This window comes from Mus musculus, chromosome 19 (assembly GCF_000001635.26).
Source record: "Mus musculus strain C57BL/6J chromosome 19, GRCm38.p6 C57BL/6J".
NCBI lineage: Eukaryota > Metazoa > Chordata > Mammalia > Rodentia > Muridae > Mus > Mus musculus.
In genome coordinates, this window is record NC_000085.6 from 53,068,027 (window position 1) to 53,084,820 (window position 16,794).

General features: G+C 45.5%; 2 long non-coding RNA genes across 4 annotated transcripts in view; one reads left to right on the top strand and one right to left on the bottom strand.

The window, feature by feature from the left end:
- Gm30234 overlaps positions 1-16,794 on the bottom strand; it is a 55,182-nt gene that overhangs the window by 17,311 nt on the left and 21,077 nt on the right. Inside the window, exon 1 of one of the 3 annotated variants that reach the window (XR_877904.1) lies at positions 8,025-8,120. The exons of the other annotated variants lie outside the window; for them this stretch is intronic. This is a non-coding gene — a long non-coding RNA (predicted gene, 30234). Of the gene's footprint in view, positions 1-8,024; positions 8,121-16,794 lie in introns of those variants that run through there. 3 annotated transcript variants of the gene reach the window in all.
- Positions 8,226-16,366, top strand: 1700054A03Rik (RIKEN cDNA 1700054A03 gene). The gene is made up of 3 exons (NR_045320.1): positions 8,226-8,419; positions 11,167-11,358; positions 15,973-16,366. It is a non-coding gene; the product is annotated as an RIKEN cDNA 1700054A03 gene (long non-coding RNA).

Genomic DNA, 16,794 nt, shown 5'->3' on the forward strand with positions numbered 1-16,794 from the left:
ATTTTATTTTATGTTCCTTAGTGTTTGGCCTGCATGTGTGTCTGTGTGAGGGTGTTAGATCCCCCTGGAACTGGAGTTACGGACAGTTGTAAGCCGCCATGGAGGTGCTGGGAATTGAAATGTAGCTAATGCTCTTAACCACTGAGCCATCTCCTCAACACCTAAACCTGACTTCTGATAAAGCATAGAAAATGTTTTAATAGCAGTGCATGGCAGGAATAGTGCACAGAGCATGCAAACATTATTTACTGCTTATCTAAGTTAACATTGACCTCTTAAGTGCAGACATGCTCTTTGAGGAGACAAGGGGTGTTCTTAGAATGACACCTACGTACTTGAATTTGGAAAAACACAACTCAACAAATGAGGGTTTGGCAAATGACTCTGCTGGTAAAAGCACTTGCCACATAAGCCTGATGATCTGACTTAGAGACCCAAGAACCTGCATTTTAAAAGCCAGATGTAGTGATACACATCTGTAATCCCAGCATTCCCATGTCCAGATGGAAGGCAGAGACAGGAGCATCCAACTAGCCAGGAGTGCACAGAGCGGCAGAAACAGAGAGCGCCTGCCTTCACAAGGAGGAAGGAGAGCTCAACCTCCTGAAAGTCACCTCTGACCCCTGCAGAAGTGCTGTGGCACTGGTGTGCCATAACACACATGTGCTTACACACACACACACATACACATACACAAATATATATACACATACACACATACACACACATACACCCACATATACACACAGATACACACACACATACACATATATACACATACACACACACATACATACTCACATACACACACATACACCACAAGTATAATAGCAATACAATAAATAAACTTTTATATAAAATAAAATTTTAAAAAGATTGAAGGAGAAATCCCTCACCTGAACCATAAAAGAGACTGTTCAGATGTGTCACATGAGTGGCTGCTGGCCATCTTGCCGTGGACACAGCCAAAAAGCCTCCATGATCTTTGCCACAGAAATGGTCAAGGAATCTGTGAGGGGGACTTCATCTCATCCTGGTTAAACTGATCCAGTTGGCCAGGCTGAGCGTCCTTGTTTTGCTACCGGTAGCCCACTCATTTCACAGCTGTGTACAGACTTCTCAACAGCTGCAATGGGTCCATAACCCGGTTCCAGGGCAGCAGCAGAGTCTCTAGCACTGGCACTGACTCTGCTGTGACTCTTTGTCTCTCTTTGTCTTAGGTATATGGCCTCTCCCGTTTTCTAAATCTCTGCTACCAAACATAACTATTGAAAGTGTGATGTGTGGGGCTGGTGAGATGGCTCAGTGGGTAAGAGCACCCGACTGCTCTTCTGAAGGTCAGGAGTTCAAATCCCAGCAACCACATGGTGGCTCACAACCATCCGTAACGAGATCTGACTCCTTCTTCTGGAGTGTCTGAAGTGTACTTACATATAATAAATAAATAAATCTTTAAAAAAAAAAAGTGTGATGTGTGGTCTGGGTACTGCAGATGTTCATGATTAAGATAAGAATGAAGGGCTGGGTGGTGACTTAGACAATTAAGTGCCTGCTACACAAACGCAAGGATCTGAGTTCAGGTGCCCAGCCCCCACATAAGCCCAGCCCCCACATAAAGCATCCATGAGCAGTCATTTGCATCGATAGCCTTAGCAAGTGAGGAGGGGAAGGCAGATGCAGGACTTTACTGGGTAGCCTATCTAGCTAATCAGGGAACTAGTGAGCTGGCTAGAGTTCACAAAAACACCCTGTCTCAAAAATAAGGTAGAGGGGCTGGAGAGATAGCTCAGTGGTTAAGAACACCGACTGCTCTTCCAAAGGTCCTGAGTTCAAATCCCAGCAACCACATGGTGGCTCACAACCATCCGTAATGAGATCTGACGCCCTCTTCTGGAACATCTGAATACAGCTACAGTGTACTTAGATATAATAGTAAATGAATCTTCAAAAAATAAAAGGTAGAAAGCAATGTCCACACCAACCTCTGACTGCAACACACACAAACAAAGAGATAAAGCCGGGTGTGGTGGCGCACACCTTTAATCCCAGCACTTGGGAGGCAGAGGCAGGCAGATTTCTGAGTTCGAGGCCAGCCTGGTCTACAGAGTGAGTTCCAGGACAGCCAGGGATACACAAAGAAACCCTGTCTCGAAAAAAACCAAAAACAACAAAAAAAAACAAAGAGAGAGAGGTGGGAAGAGGAGAGAGAATGACAGAGACAGACAGAGACACACACACCAACAGAGAGAAACACATACACAGACATACACAGAGAGACACATGCACAAATATATACACAGAGACACACTGAAACACATACACAGAGAGACATAGAGAAACACACACACACACACATACACACACGCACACATCCTTATGGTCGGTCTAGTGTTCTGGACTTTGAGCTAGACACGGGGACTGGGCAGAAGTACCGCAGATAGAGAGAATGAATGTGGTATCCTTCTGATAGAAGGGTGGGAATGGGCTATGTCCGGAAGAGCTGTAATAGACCCACAACTGTTTATTAAGGACTCCATTTGCTAAAGATCCATTCTATCTTCTTTGGACACGCAGCATCCTGGGCTATAAAGGCAGTTAGTGTCATAAGCAAGCTACACCACTGACAGAGACTAACATATTTGAGTCTTCCCACAGATCAGAATTTGTTACATATCAGTAGTGCCATAAGCTATGTCCATTTCATCATGAGATTTCACTTGGTGATTACAATTATGCAATCACACAGTCTTTATCATTTTTTTCCTTGTCTGGCTTTCTTTAGTGTCTCCCACTGTACTCTCTAAGCCCCACTCATTATAAATGGGACGTTATCAGTGGGTCATTTCTGGAGTGACCGTCATGGAGACTGTCCAGCCTCCAGACCCTACTTCCTGCTCAGACAAACTTAGAACAAGAGGCAGAGGTTTGGCCAATCAGAGATGATTCCTCTAAGCTTAGAATCTGTAATACAGATCCCCTCAGTAACAATAGCCTTCCCATTTCTTTGCTTCCAGCAAATTCCAAATGCCAGTGACCACACCCAAAGTCTTTTCCTAGCGCTAGTTCTGAAATCTAAATTATTTGCTGTCTTGTCTCAGTAGCTTTCTTTGGACCTAGCAGCAGCCACCTTTAGACCAGCAGAACAATCAGGTTGGGCGGAAAGGCTCTGACCTTAATTTGAACTTTGCTGCAGATATGAGCTGCAATCTTTAATTCTTAATAGTCTTTCTCCTCTCGTGTGTGTGTGTGTGTGTGTGTGTCTGTGTGTGTGTGTGTCTGTGTGTGTGTGAGTGTGTGTGTGTGTGTGTCTGTGTGTGTGTGTTTTCCTGTTTTAATCCCAATTTGGGATCCAGAATCAACAAGCTTTTCTAAATCTTGGGACTCTTTTTATTCTCTATTTTTCTTCTTTTATAGTTTATACTAGTAACTTACTGCCAAAGACAACCATTTTTGTAGTAATAATTTGTCACAAGCAGCAAAGAGCTGAACTCAAGCACACGAAAATTCTGAGGTTCTGTCTCTTTCTAAGGGCTTACTCTAGAAATGCAGATACCTGAGACGCCTGGTTGGACTTATACGTGATGGCAGAGAGCCAGGATAAGACAGACCACCCCTGTCACTGCACACTACGACACCCCAGTTTTTCAGTCTACGAAGTTTTTCCGTCTCCCATTTTGTCACCAACTGTTTGGGCTTTTCACATTTTTTTTTAATCTTCACACATTTCCATTCCTGTTGAGAGACCAGTTTCTGTACTGCTTCGGATGATAATCTGCTGTTAAAAAGAGATCCATGCTATATAATGATTCAGACACAATAGAAATCTGTTTCCCATTTGCATAACAGGCAGGCAGTTATGCCTGCCTCCACATAGTAATTCAGAAATAAGACTCCTTTTCCTGTCTCTCTGAAACTGGGAACCCCATAGTTTTGCCTGGTAGACCGTGTTTGGAGAGAAAGGGGAGGGGGAAGGTATTAGAATGAGTTTTAGATATCCACCCAGGCCAGGCTGGTGCAAGGGAAAGGAATGGTATCAGGGCTGATTCCTTCCGTCTATTCAGAGAACACCCAAAATAATCACATCAACAAAAGGCTAGACAGCAGGTACAGAATGCCAGAGACCATGAGCCCAGGATTCCAAAGAAGCTATGAGCAGAAAGAAGAGGAGGGTAGACCTATGGGTGTGGAAAGCCGGTCCCTAAGCTAGGTTTTAAGTGATCTCTATGGAAACAGGGGAGCATGTGGGAGGGAGCCCTGGAAGTCAAGCCTGCATTTCTTCATGATTAGACACTCAAGGCACTTAACCAATGTCTGACGACAGAGAAGGGGAGGTAAGGGATAGGTGGTGTCTAGAACCAAGACCTTCCTTCGAGAATTTAGGGAATAGTGGACTTCTGCAGAGATCACAGAGCAGAAACCTTAAACAGCAACTAAGTGCTTCAGTCTCCCAAGAACTACTTTCTGCTTCCCTCTCCCCGACGGGCTCCCCAAGGAAAGCCAGAGTGTGGATCCATGTGTCTGTAATAAGATGTTTCCAACTCAAGCGTATCTGATTGGACAGGAGTGGACAACTGACCCCAAACAGATGACCAAATGTTTTCCCCCAGGAATGTGGAATTGGGCCAGCGAGAGACAATTGGTGAGATGGTGGGGAAAGCCTAGAAAGACCTAAAACACACATCCATGTAGGTTGGGGACTATGGAACTTTACAGATTTCCAGATGCATAATCTATAGTGTAAACGTGACTTCTAGAGTCACATAGCACACAATTTACACAACTGAATTTGACAACCCTGCTGGTGTTGTAAGTCTAAAATGGCCACATTTGATTATGTACTTGTAAAAATATGTATATATTACATAATACATATTTTATAAAGCCATGCTATTAGCAGCCCAAAACAGAATTCATGTGAGGGAAGGAGTTTTCTTTATATGGAAAAGTACCTTGATGATCTATTCAGAGAGTTTTTCAGAAGAAAATGTGATGTCCCATGACATCAGCAATGGGTTAAATTACTCTGCTTGAGACAAAGGGAAAACTTCCAAGTTTTTTAATTTTCCCCTGAAACAGGGAGAAAGCGACCTGAACTGCTTTAGGTGAAGGCTGGAAGTCCTCTACGTGGAATATCAGTCTTTATGCATGAGTGAAAACTATTGGGGGGAACAGAAAATGTCGCTGGAAGTGTAAAGGAAGTGGAAAATATTGGGTTTCCAAAACAACTCAGACAAAGAAATAGACTTTTGTAGGGAATACTTCAATAAGCCTCACTGTGCACAGATAAGCCCCGTGGGATGTGGGTGCATAAAAACAGATAGTTGGTTTTGAATTAACAGCTTCAGCAGACCCTCCTAGACCAACGCAACAGAACTCAGCCTAGAAGTAAATGCACAGATCTAGGGCCAGCTGCTTTTCAACAAAGTGCTAAAAATACATTAGAAAATTTGCACATTCAAATTTTCAGTTGATGCTGTGGAAATTGGATACATACATACACACACACACACACACACACACACACACACACACACACACACACACACACATGCAGGCAGATCCCATACTTCTCCAGTTCCAAAAATCAACACAATTTCTTAAAACTATGTGAGTGGGTACAGGTGCGGGTGTGGGTCTGGGTATAGGTTTGTGCATCTGAGTGCAGTGTCTGTGAAGGCCAGAAGAGGGTGCTAGATCCCCTGGAGCAGGAGTTCCAGGCTGTCCTGAGCTGCCTATGTGGGTGCTTGGAACAACTAGGTCCTTTGCAAGAGCAGTATTTGGTAAGTTGCTGAACCATCTCTCTAGCCTAGATTGGAGATTTAAATATTAAACCTAACAAGGAGCCGGGCGTGGTGGCACACGCCTTTAATCCCAGCACTGAGGAGGCAGAGGCAGGAGGATTTCTGAATTCGAGGCCAGCCTGGTCTACAAAGTGAGTTCCAGGACAGCCAGGGCTATATAGAGAAACTCTGTCTCGAAAAGCAAACAAACAAACAAACAAACAAACAAACAATAAAACCTAACAAGGAAAAGTGAGGCTGAAATACAGACCAGCTGGCAGTGTGGTTAAGTGGACTCTCTATGTCAACAACTATACAAAATGTGGCAATTGCTCAAAACTAAGAGTTTATGAGGTGGTGGGTGGCTACAAAATAACAGCACTTTCCAGACACAACAGGGTACTTTCACATATAACTCACTGCGTTACAACAGGGTGCACAAGACCTGTGCAAGCTCCGAGGAGCTTTTAGAAATCCATGGCTACTGGGAGAGGAGAAGTCGGCATTCTTTAAGGGTGTAGCCTTCGGTAGGATGTCACCGGGCTCCGGGGTAGCACAAGTTGGACTTGAGGGGTTTAAAAGGAGATGGGGTAATGGATGGAGAGATGGCTCCGCAGTTAAGAGCACTGGCCGTTCTTCCAGAGAACTCCAGTTCAATTCCCAGCACCCACATGGTGGCTCACAACCATCTATACCTCCAGTTCTAGGGGATCCAATGGGTGCTTCCTCTGACCTCCAAGGACACTAAACATACAAGTGGTAAACCGATATAAATGCCGGAAAAACACCCATACCCATATCATACTCCAAGTAATGACGCAGAGCCCAGGGGCTGCATGCTGGGGCTGCACTGTCCCCTAGGGCCCAGAGCGAGAGCGTTTTTGATATTCAAACAGCAGAAGATTTCGATCAAGGCGGAAAACACCAGCTTCTTGGCCTGAAAGTGGCTTCAATCACAGCCGCTCAGATGTTCTCAGCTATAGCTCACTCGTATAGCCAAGTCTAACTGGATAAGACAAAGTGTTCCTCCTGAGTCCCCCCATTTTATACAGAGAGAAACAATGTGTAACTCGGTGCTACAGAGTAGCAATTTGCTGAGGCACTCTGTTTTGAACACACTACTCTGAGTTGTTTCTTCTCCCATTGTACAAGTCCTGAGCGCCCTTTGGGGAGTATCGTATATATTCTCACTCCCTTTTATACACGCACTTTTATATTACTCAAGATAGATAAGCAACCCTAATCTGTGTTGTGCAATGACTCAGACACAATGGAAATCTATTTGCCAGTTGCCTAACGCCGTGCTGCAAGTGTTCTTGGTCACTTGGCAGCTCAACTCCACGGTCTGCGCAGTGACACCTTTCCTGGGGAAAGTTCATCGTCTTGTATACCCACCTTCAGGAGGTAACGAGGACATAAAGGACTGTATTTGCTGACTACAACTTCTGGCCCCCAGAATGTCCCCATTATTTCCACTAGTGTCCCACTGGCATTAACTCAGTCATGTGATCTCTCCCAATTATGAGAGGAGCCAAAAAAATATTAGTCCCTGGCTGAGCACACTTTTTCCACCAACAATTCTGTAGTTCCAGAGGTCAGACTCTTTCTGGCCCGCTGCCTGTTTTTTGTAAATAAAAGTGTCTTGAAACAGAGCCATGCTCATTCATTTGCGTATGATCTATGGCTGCTTTTACGCTAATACAGTGGAACTGAGTAGTTGCAACAGAAGCCATATGATCCTCCAATCCTAAACTATTTCCTATTTGGCACCTTTACGAAAAACAAAAATTGTCAACCTCTTGGCTGTAGTTTGTATCTTGACAGTCCTCCAAAGGCCTGTGCATTACAGGAACCAGTCTCTGGTACTCTTGGGAGGCAGTGATACTCTTAGGAAATAGAGCCTAGTATAGGGAGCTACACTGGGAGGCTTGAAGGAGATATTGAGAGCCTTCCCTTCCCCTTCATTTCCTAGCAGGGGTGAAGTAGGCAGCTCTTCCATCATGAGTCCCTACCGGGATGTACTTGTGTTACATCGGGCCCCCGTGACGGCCAAAATACCAAGGGTCGAACCCACTATAGCCATGAGCCAAAAGCAACCTTTCTTCCTTAAAATTGACTCATCACAGGTTGCCCTCACAGAAAGCTGCCAACCATATCTTCTCTTCCCTATAAAGTCTGGTGCTTCTGCTACGGTCCTGCACCATCCTAGGGCCCACCAGCTGGACGCTTAAAAAGAAAGCCAACCTCACAGAAGGCAACGAGAAAGTTGAAGAGAAGCCTGTTGACCTCATTTGAACCCGAAGCCAGCTGCCTCGAGCCTCTCATTTAGTTGATCCAATATGTGCCCTTCTCCACTTAAACTGGGGTTTCCCGTCTCGTCACAAAGGGCTCTACGTGAAACCCCGCCCTCTAGCAACAGCGGGCGCTGTAAGAAACAGTCTTCTTATGATTAAGACATAGAGACGGAACCAGCTTGATTTAATACCGAAATGGGTCTGACATGAACCATGGCCAAGTCAACAGAGACAGGCAACCAACACGTGACACTTGCCTGCAAGCTTTTCTGAGACACGGATGGCTGAGAGCCAGCTCTAAATATTTCACGTCTCTGTCTGAGTTGATCAGGTTTCCCAAAGCAGGTGAGGCGAGAGTAAGAGACACAGGTTCAGCGAGGCAGCTGCTTGGTGATCCCGAAGTCCCCGGGATAAAACTTGGCCAGAGAAACAAAGGCAGAGATTTTTTTTTTAGTCCAGCCTGTCCTGGAAAGGCACTGTCATCTCACGCAATGGAACTTAACAAGCAGCCCCTCTTTTAGGCCAAGGCCTGGGAGCTCGCTGCAGGTGTACTGGCAGGGTATGGAGGGCTGGCAGAGGCCAGGTGGCTTTGTCCCTCTGGTGCCTCCTCCTTAGAAGCTGCTCATTACTGCAGGAGCTGGTGGTGTTATATAACAGAGGCTCAGCCTGATTCCACTAGAGTGAACAAGAGAGAGGAAAATACCCAAATAGCTTAAACACACCGCAGACCGGGAGACTGTAGAGAGAACCCTTTAGATTTCGACCGACTGAAGTCCTTGTGCGCTCCAGACGTCCTCTGAGATGCTCCTTACAAAGGCAAACACTCGTCCATGATAAGAGCCTTTTAGAGGAGAGCCAAGAGTAGGAATGCCTATGTTTCTAATAATTCCTGCCATTAGCCAGGCAGCGTCCTTTCATGATTCTCTAAGAGCTTAGCAAACATTTTCTGTGAAATAACTTCACCCCCCTACCCTGTACACATACAGAGAAGGGTGGGGGGAGGAGGGAGAGAGAGAGAGACAGACAGAGAGGAGACAGAGAGAGAGACAGACAGAGAGAGAGACACAGAGAGAGAGACAGAAAGAGAGAGAGACAGAGACAGAGAGAGAGACAGAGACAGAGAGAGAAAGAGAGAGAAAGAAAGAGGCTATGCTTACATTTAAAGATTGCCCTCTGAATAAGCAAAAGGAGATTATACACACTCCCTTTTAATTAACAAACATATCCACCTGTAATTAAATGTCCCCTGAGACATGAAGAAGAGATTTAACCCTTTGTAAAAGCATGAGAACGCCGTGTAAAGGACGTAGCTTCTTCGCTAAGGTATGTAGGGCAAGAACGCTCTGAGAGATGAAGTAGGAAAACACAGAAGCCCTGGGTGTGTGGCTGTCTATGCCTGGATGGAGCTCATCAGACCCATCAAAGCCCCCCTGGGTCAACCATGGGATCTCAGGTTAGAGGCACCTCAGAGGAAGTTTTATTTAGGAAAATAAATAGCATCCAGAGGCAAAAAGAAAGTTTAAGCTATGGTCCTCTATGAGAAAACACAAGGCTGAATTGAGCTGAGAGGGTGAGGCAAGTTTAGAAAAGCAGGTCAGATGCTGAGAGAGTCAGGCAGAATGCTCACGTACTACGTAAATGAGGCAACCGCTTTTGGGAGGGAGTCGGGTTTTTTTGTTTGTGGCTATAGGACAGACAGACAAATACTCAGTGCAGGCCAGCAAGCTGCACACTCAAGTTAGAGCTGGCATTTCTGACTTCGGTCTGAAATTGATAAGAGTTAGCTAGCAAATTAGATTTTTAACTCCAGCAGAGTTTCTCAAGTGTTAAGACAGAGTTCCTTCCTTTCCAGGAAATCTTAGTCTTTGCTCTAAAGGACTTCAGTTAACTAGGTGAAAATTAATAATAATAATAATAATAATAATAATAATAATAATATCACCAGCAAAAACAAACTGCTTTATTTAAAGTCAATGAGTCTAAATTTAAAGTCAATGAACTGTATCTACAAAGTGCCTTCACAGAGGCGTTTAAACAAGTGTGACCACAACTCAGCCCAGTGCAGATGACTGACAGAAAACTGTATGACATTTAAATGATTACTAAGTTACTGATTTACAGAGACTTGGAGCTAGAAAGGTACTCTGTAGATGAGAAATCTAATACTGAACAAGGATGAGAAGTAACAGTAGGAGAGAGAGAGAGAGAGAGAGAGAGAGAGAGAGAGAGAGAGAGAGAGAGAGAAGCTGTAGTATTTAAACTGCAGTTCTGAGTTTTTTCAAACTCTGTATCTGGGCCTGGAGAGCTCCAGTGTGCCAACCCCCCTGCAGCTTCTTCGATCAGATTTGGTTGGCTGTAAACAGGCACCATGTGCCTTTAAATGAGTGCCAGCTAGATGACATTCTCATCATCCCAATATTTATTTCTTCAACAGCCTCACGAGGACGTTAGGGATAGTAGAGGGCTAAACACAACAACAAAACTCAAAGGTTTCCAACAGACTGGGAAGCAGATGTGGACCCAGAGCCTTGCCCTATTGTGTTGTTTCTGAACCGGCTACATCCATCCAGCAATTGCTCTGGAAATAATCAGTTGTACCTCTGTTCGTCTATTTAAAAACTGGGTGGCACCAAGACAGGGCTGCGTATCAAGACAGGGCTGTTCACTTTTTTATTCCTCGGGCCCAACATGGTGGACTCAGCTTATTTCTGATTTTCTGTGAATGAAATAACAGAGTTTGCTGTGCAGAACCATCTGGCTATGCACAGCATGCGGTGTTTGTCTTGACCCCACCCCCAACTCCCAGCATGCCTCTGAGGTCAGAATTCCCCTATGGCTGGGGTGCTTCCAGGATATGCTTAGAGCAGCACAAAATTTGGCAATAATAATAACCCATAAGTGCATCATCAATGCAAATCTCTTTCCACAAGAGAACAATCGCCAGGCCAGTCTGGTGCCTTTCAGTGGAAGCCAGGGTGTAGTTGAAGAGATCACCAGAGTCTAACGCACAAAAAGACAATCTACACCACCCACTCCTACCCTCCAATTCGCCCTGTGCTTATTGCTCTGAAATCATGCTCTGCCATGTTTAGGTGTTACTGCCCGGTTCTCCTCACCAGAGAAAGAATAGCAACCAGGAAAACCTCTATCCTCAATGGAGCAAGTGTCTGTGGAATTGACTAGTGTGTAGTGAACAGTTGCGTGGACACTTATGTGCTGCGTGCGGAATGTTTGGGGTGTTTGCCGTGACCTAGCTCACTGTCTCATCACAAAGGCTTTAGGAGGTAGGTCCCACGACTGTTACCAGTTTTTTAATGGAGGGTGAAGCAAAGAGAGGTTCCGCTAGAGACTCAGGTCCCCTACACAAATACCTTAGTATTCACGTGGGAAGACAAATCTCGTTTGTCGGATTTTAACATCCTTCTGTAGTTGTATTTCGAGACAGGGTTTCTCTACGTATCCCTGGCTGTCCTGGAACTCACTCTGTAGATCAAGCTGACCTTGATCTCAGAGATCTGCCCGCCTCTGCTGGAACTAAAGGCTCGAGCCACGATGCCCAGAAGATTTTAATGTCTTTGAGATTGGGATGTCCCCTACGGTTGATGGCACATTACCATTACGTCATACTTGACCATGCAGCTTTGTGTCTTTCTTATCGATGCTGAAGATAATGATGCTTCTTATAGGCAGTGGCCTCTTACACTGACCTGATATATGAGGAGGACCAGTCTGGCTCTGAACCTCGTATTCTCAGGCTAAACAAGGGAATTCCCACCTGCCTTGGTGAGAAGGGTAGGGGAAAGAGGTTTTTAGATCAGAAAGCACAGCACATAAAACTTTTAAGACGACCTCACGACGTCCCTCCCTCTCAATGAATCATTATTGAGCTGAGTAGGCGGTTCAGTGGGTAAGAGCGTTTGATAAACAAGCATAAGGAAGGACCTAATTTCAAATCCCCCAAAGCCACATAAAAAGCCAGGTGTGGCTTCGTGGTCACCTGTAACCCTAGCAGTGGTAGACAGAGGCAGGAGGATTACTGGAGTTTTCCAGCTACCAGCCTGGCTGCAGGTTGCAGACTCTGCTCAAGAGACGCAGGTGGTGCTCGATAGAGCAGGATGCCGGCCATCCTCCTTTAGCTTGGCACGTGCGTGCTCGCAGCCCAAAGTCCAATAAGGTAAAACTAAGCACGTGAAACCAGGACCGTATTCAGTCAGTGCAGAAATTCAGCAGAGCCAAGGCAGCCGAAGGCAGTTTTTAACCCTAACTGCTTTTCATAAAGATTTCATGCTAATTCGAGGTCCAAAGCTTATAGAAATTCTGCCCCATTTACCCCTAGGATTGACCCACTCAGGGTAAGGCTATTAGCCCACAACTGCCACAAATTTTCCTATACTTTGTGCAACTAGGAATGGGGTTTACTTATTCATTGAGTTTGTTTACTATTGACCAGTCTTACTGCATAGGTCAGGCTAGCCTTGAACTCATCTCAGTGGTCCAGAATTGCCTTCTACTCTCTACCCTTTGCTTCAGCCTTCTGAGCACCAGCACAGGTGTGTGTGCCACACCCAGGGTTGACCCACCCTTCTCTTTCTTATCGTCGCAAGAGCAACAATATTTACACAGCAGTAACTGTAAAGCAAAGGTGAGTCAGAGGCTGGAGAAGGAGGGTCGGTTTTAATGTGTGTGTTGTTTAGAATTGTTTTGTTTTATATTGGTGTTGGTAAGGAACTCTTAAAAAGAGAGGGGAAAAAAAAAGCAGAAAAATGTGTAATTTTAGCCAATTTCTTATTCCTGGTTTTTCTATCAACAGCACATTGATGTTGTTGCCTGGGGAACCGATGGGAGTTTCTGGGGAACTAATCACTTCATTCCAGACCAAGCGGTCACTGCACTCTGCATTTTCAACTCTGTGTTTAATGGGTAACAAAGGCCATTCCTTGTAGCTCACCTGAGTCTCCCCAGAGTCTGAAACCTGAACCCCTACTCATTCCTGGGATTTCGCACTTCCTGCGAAACCATATGTCAGCCATAAGGGGGAAACCCTGTAGCTGGCACTGGGAGGGGAGAGGGAGCAAGAATGAGGTCACAAATCCCTGCAGGAGGCAATCGCAGCTCCATCCCACCGCTGCTGGAAAAACACAGCCCAATAAATTAAATGGGTTGTTTTTTCCAGCCCTTTGACTTCACTCTTTAGCTCTTGGTGGCTGGAAGCAGCTTTCCCTCTTCCCACTCCTCCTAGCTTCTGCAAGTGCCAGGGTCTCCCCCTCTCCCCTCCCCCAGTGTAGTTCATCTGGATTTTGTTCTCTGCACCTGGAAAGTTCTTTTAATTATATGCATTTTCCTTCCCCCTTCTCTCTTTGATAGAGACACCAGTTGCTAGGGAGAGGTGGATCCTTGAAGGCTACTAACCCAGACTGAATGAGTATGCTGTAAGGCTCTTGAAGGAAAGATACGGAGAGCATGGAGGAGGGGTGCCTTCCCAAGGACCTTAGACTGGTGTGGGAAATATAAATGCTCTACAGCATGACCCATCTTCATCCCCATGCTGGAAGGAAGGCCTGGTAGCCAGAATATATCCTCCACCTGAGAGCCGGGATCATCACTAGTTCTTGAACAGAGGACCGCAGGAGCATTTCCTTTATAAATGTCATCAAGCAGAGCCAGGTGCACTGGCACATATCCTTAATCCCAGCACTGGGAAGGCAGAGGCAAGAGAGTCACAGCAAGCTTGAGGCCTGCCTGGTCCACATATGGAGTCCCTGGATATTCAGAGCGCCACGGAAACCCTGTCTCAAACTCTAAATAAAACGGACCAAGCAAAAAGGGGCCGGCAGAAAAGTAACTCAAGTCAGGATGACTCAAGTCAGGATGTTGGAAGAAGGATCTCTGAGTGAGATTTGAAATCCTACCTGGATCTGAATCCTAGCCCTGAGCTTGCTAGCTGGGTAACCTGCTGTAAGTGACCAGAGGAGACACTGTTTTCTCTTGTATGATTAGAGTCGTCATGCAAACTACGAACACTGTGAGAACCAAGATATGGCAGGTATGCCCAGTGCTTAAAACCTACAGGCATGGAGTGATGCTCTGCTCGGTGCCGGGATGGTGGCGGAGTGGAAAAGCCATGCCCTCGTCCCAAGGCAGCCTCTCTCGAGACTGGCTACAGACTTTTTTTCTTTCCTACAACAAAAACGCAGACATTTCTTATTTCTCAGCACGCCTTATCAACACAGCTTATCCACTTCTCTGGAAGTTAGAGTTGCTCTTTTTCTTCTACCTGGAGACAGAGTACAATATCCTTTCAGGAACTGGGCTCTACGTAAGCCAATGTGGTTGATGCTATAAAGAGTTCATATGGGTTTCCTACCCTTCCACACAGACTTGAAGAGGTTTCATTTCTTCCTGTCTGCTCTGTCTTGTGACGTTGTTTCCATTAAGGACACTATAGAACTCATTGGCTCTGTCACCTCTACCATCAGTCCTTGCAGTTGCCGAGACACCTTTGAAAGGATCACTCATCCTTGTACATCTTCGTAAGAGATGTCTCCTAGCCTCTTTGAGACTCTGGTTGTCCGATTCCCTGGGCCCTCCCTGCTCAGAACCGCAGCTATGCTGACAATGGCCACCCTAAGACTTCACAGGGGACTTAGCTGTGCTTGCTCCATTGTGCTAAGCTCTCTCCTGGTTGCTAAGTCCCTAGTCTAAGGTTGTGGATAGAGTACAGGGTGACTTGTCAAGTTGGAATTTTAGATAAACAACAAAAAACGGAGGCCCGTGTCTCAAGAGTTGAGTCTCGTGTTTATTTGATAAATCTGCAGCAGGAAGGCCAGTCTCCCACCCAGGCTTCTGCACCTGATATTCTTCACCAGCATGCAGGCGAAGTCAGTTCTGGACGATACCATAAATGAAAACTGACCACAGCGACAGCAATAATGGCTGAGATGCCCGAAACAGCTACCACGATAAACACTTCACACCAATTAGGTCAGAGCTCAAACAAGCAAAGCTATCATGAACATGAACCTGCTGTTGGCAAAGCAAGACAGGACAGGACTGGTTTTTAAGATTGATTTTATTTTTGGTTTGTGTGTATGTGTGTTTCTCTGTATAAGTATATATTAGAAGTATGCAGGATGCCAGAAGAAGGTGTGTTGTATGCTATATGTTTGTAGGTGACCATGGAAGCTAGAGGAGAGTGCTGGGTCCCCGGAAATATAATTGCAGGTTGTTTTGAGCCACCTGTTGTGGGTGGCAGGTAATATAGTTTAAGGTCAGCGTGAGGCACTTTGAGACATATGGCCCAGCAAAGTCACTAGCTATCCCTATGACCTTGGGATTTTTGTTTGGTTGGCTTTTTGATTCAGGGGGTGGGGGGAGTTGTTTGTTTGTTTGGGTTGGGTTTGGGTGTCTGTTTGTTGCTATGTACTCGTGAGTATAAGCAGAGACATTGGATTCCCATGGAACTGGAGTTACGGACAATTGTGAGACATCTGATGTGGGTATTAGGAATTGAACTCAGACCTTCCAGAAGGTAGTATATTCTCTTAACGACCGCGGAGCCATCTCTCCAGCTCAGACATTAGGCTTTGCATGCTCTCTCCTAATTTATAAAATGATGATGATAATAGCTTTTCCTCCTGGAATTATGGATAAAGATTAAATGTGGGGTTATACTCTGGGCCTGTTGTAGTGTTCAGCGCACACTAAATCCTCAGGCGGTGGCAATGTAGAGGACAATGCTCTTGTGAAAACCGAGACAGCCTCTTTGGCTTGAGTAGTCTAGCCGTCAAAGGTCTACAAGCTTGGCAGTCAGGGGATGTCTTAGTTACCTTTCTGGTTGCTGTGACCTGATAAGAGGCAATACCAGGAGGGAACTGTTAATTTTGTCTTGGGCTTTGCAGGGTTCAGTCCATCACAGCAGGGAAAGCATGGCCGCAGATGCAAGGCAGTTGTCAATATCGTCTCCACAGTCAGCAAGCAGAGAGTAGACAGGAAACACGGCATGGACATAAAACCTTCAAGCCTTCCTCAGTGGCCTGCTTTCTCCAGAGGAGTTCCACTTCCTAATGGCTACGCACACTTCCAAAAGAGCACCACCAGCTGGGGACCAGCTGTTCCAACATGAGCCTGTGGGGGACATTTACCATTCAAGCACACGGGAGACTGCTATGGACAGAAGAAAGCAGAGCGTTTTCTTCAGATATGGCGAGCAGGATGTGATTTGTTGCTTCTATCTGCACAGGTTTAACTCAAGAAATCGTCATCACCAGAATTCAAATAAAACCTTCAGTTCTCACAGTTTGGTCTTGGGGTGTTTGGTTGATTGGTTGGTTTTTGTTTGTTTGGTTTTTGTTGTTGTTGTAATCTTGACTAAAGCAATTTCAGGTCTAAAGATATAAGCTGAAATTTCAGCCATCGAATTGAAAGGCAAAAAGAAAGAACAAACGGGAGATACTGGGTATATTCTGGCATCTGGTATCTGTGATGGCATATTATTTTCAAACTTACCATGAGACACATTTACCAGGGCACTGAGATACTGAGAATTGGCCTATCCATCGAATAAAATTTTGGTATTAAAACCTCCAAAACGTTCCAAAAGTTCCTCCCACTTCCTTCTCTCCCCATGAAGGACGGGGGCACTGAACCAGGGGCACGGTCCTTGGGGGCTTTTTGCTACATCTGAGTTTCCGCTGAGGTTTCTGCTCCGAGCTAGGACTGTG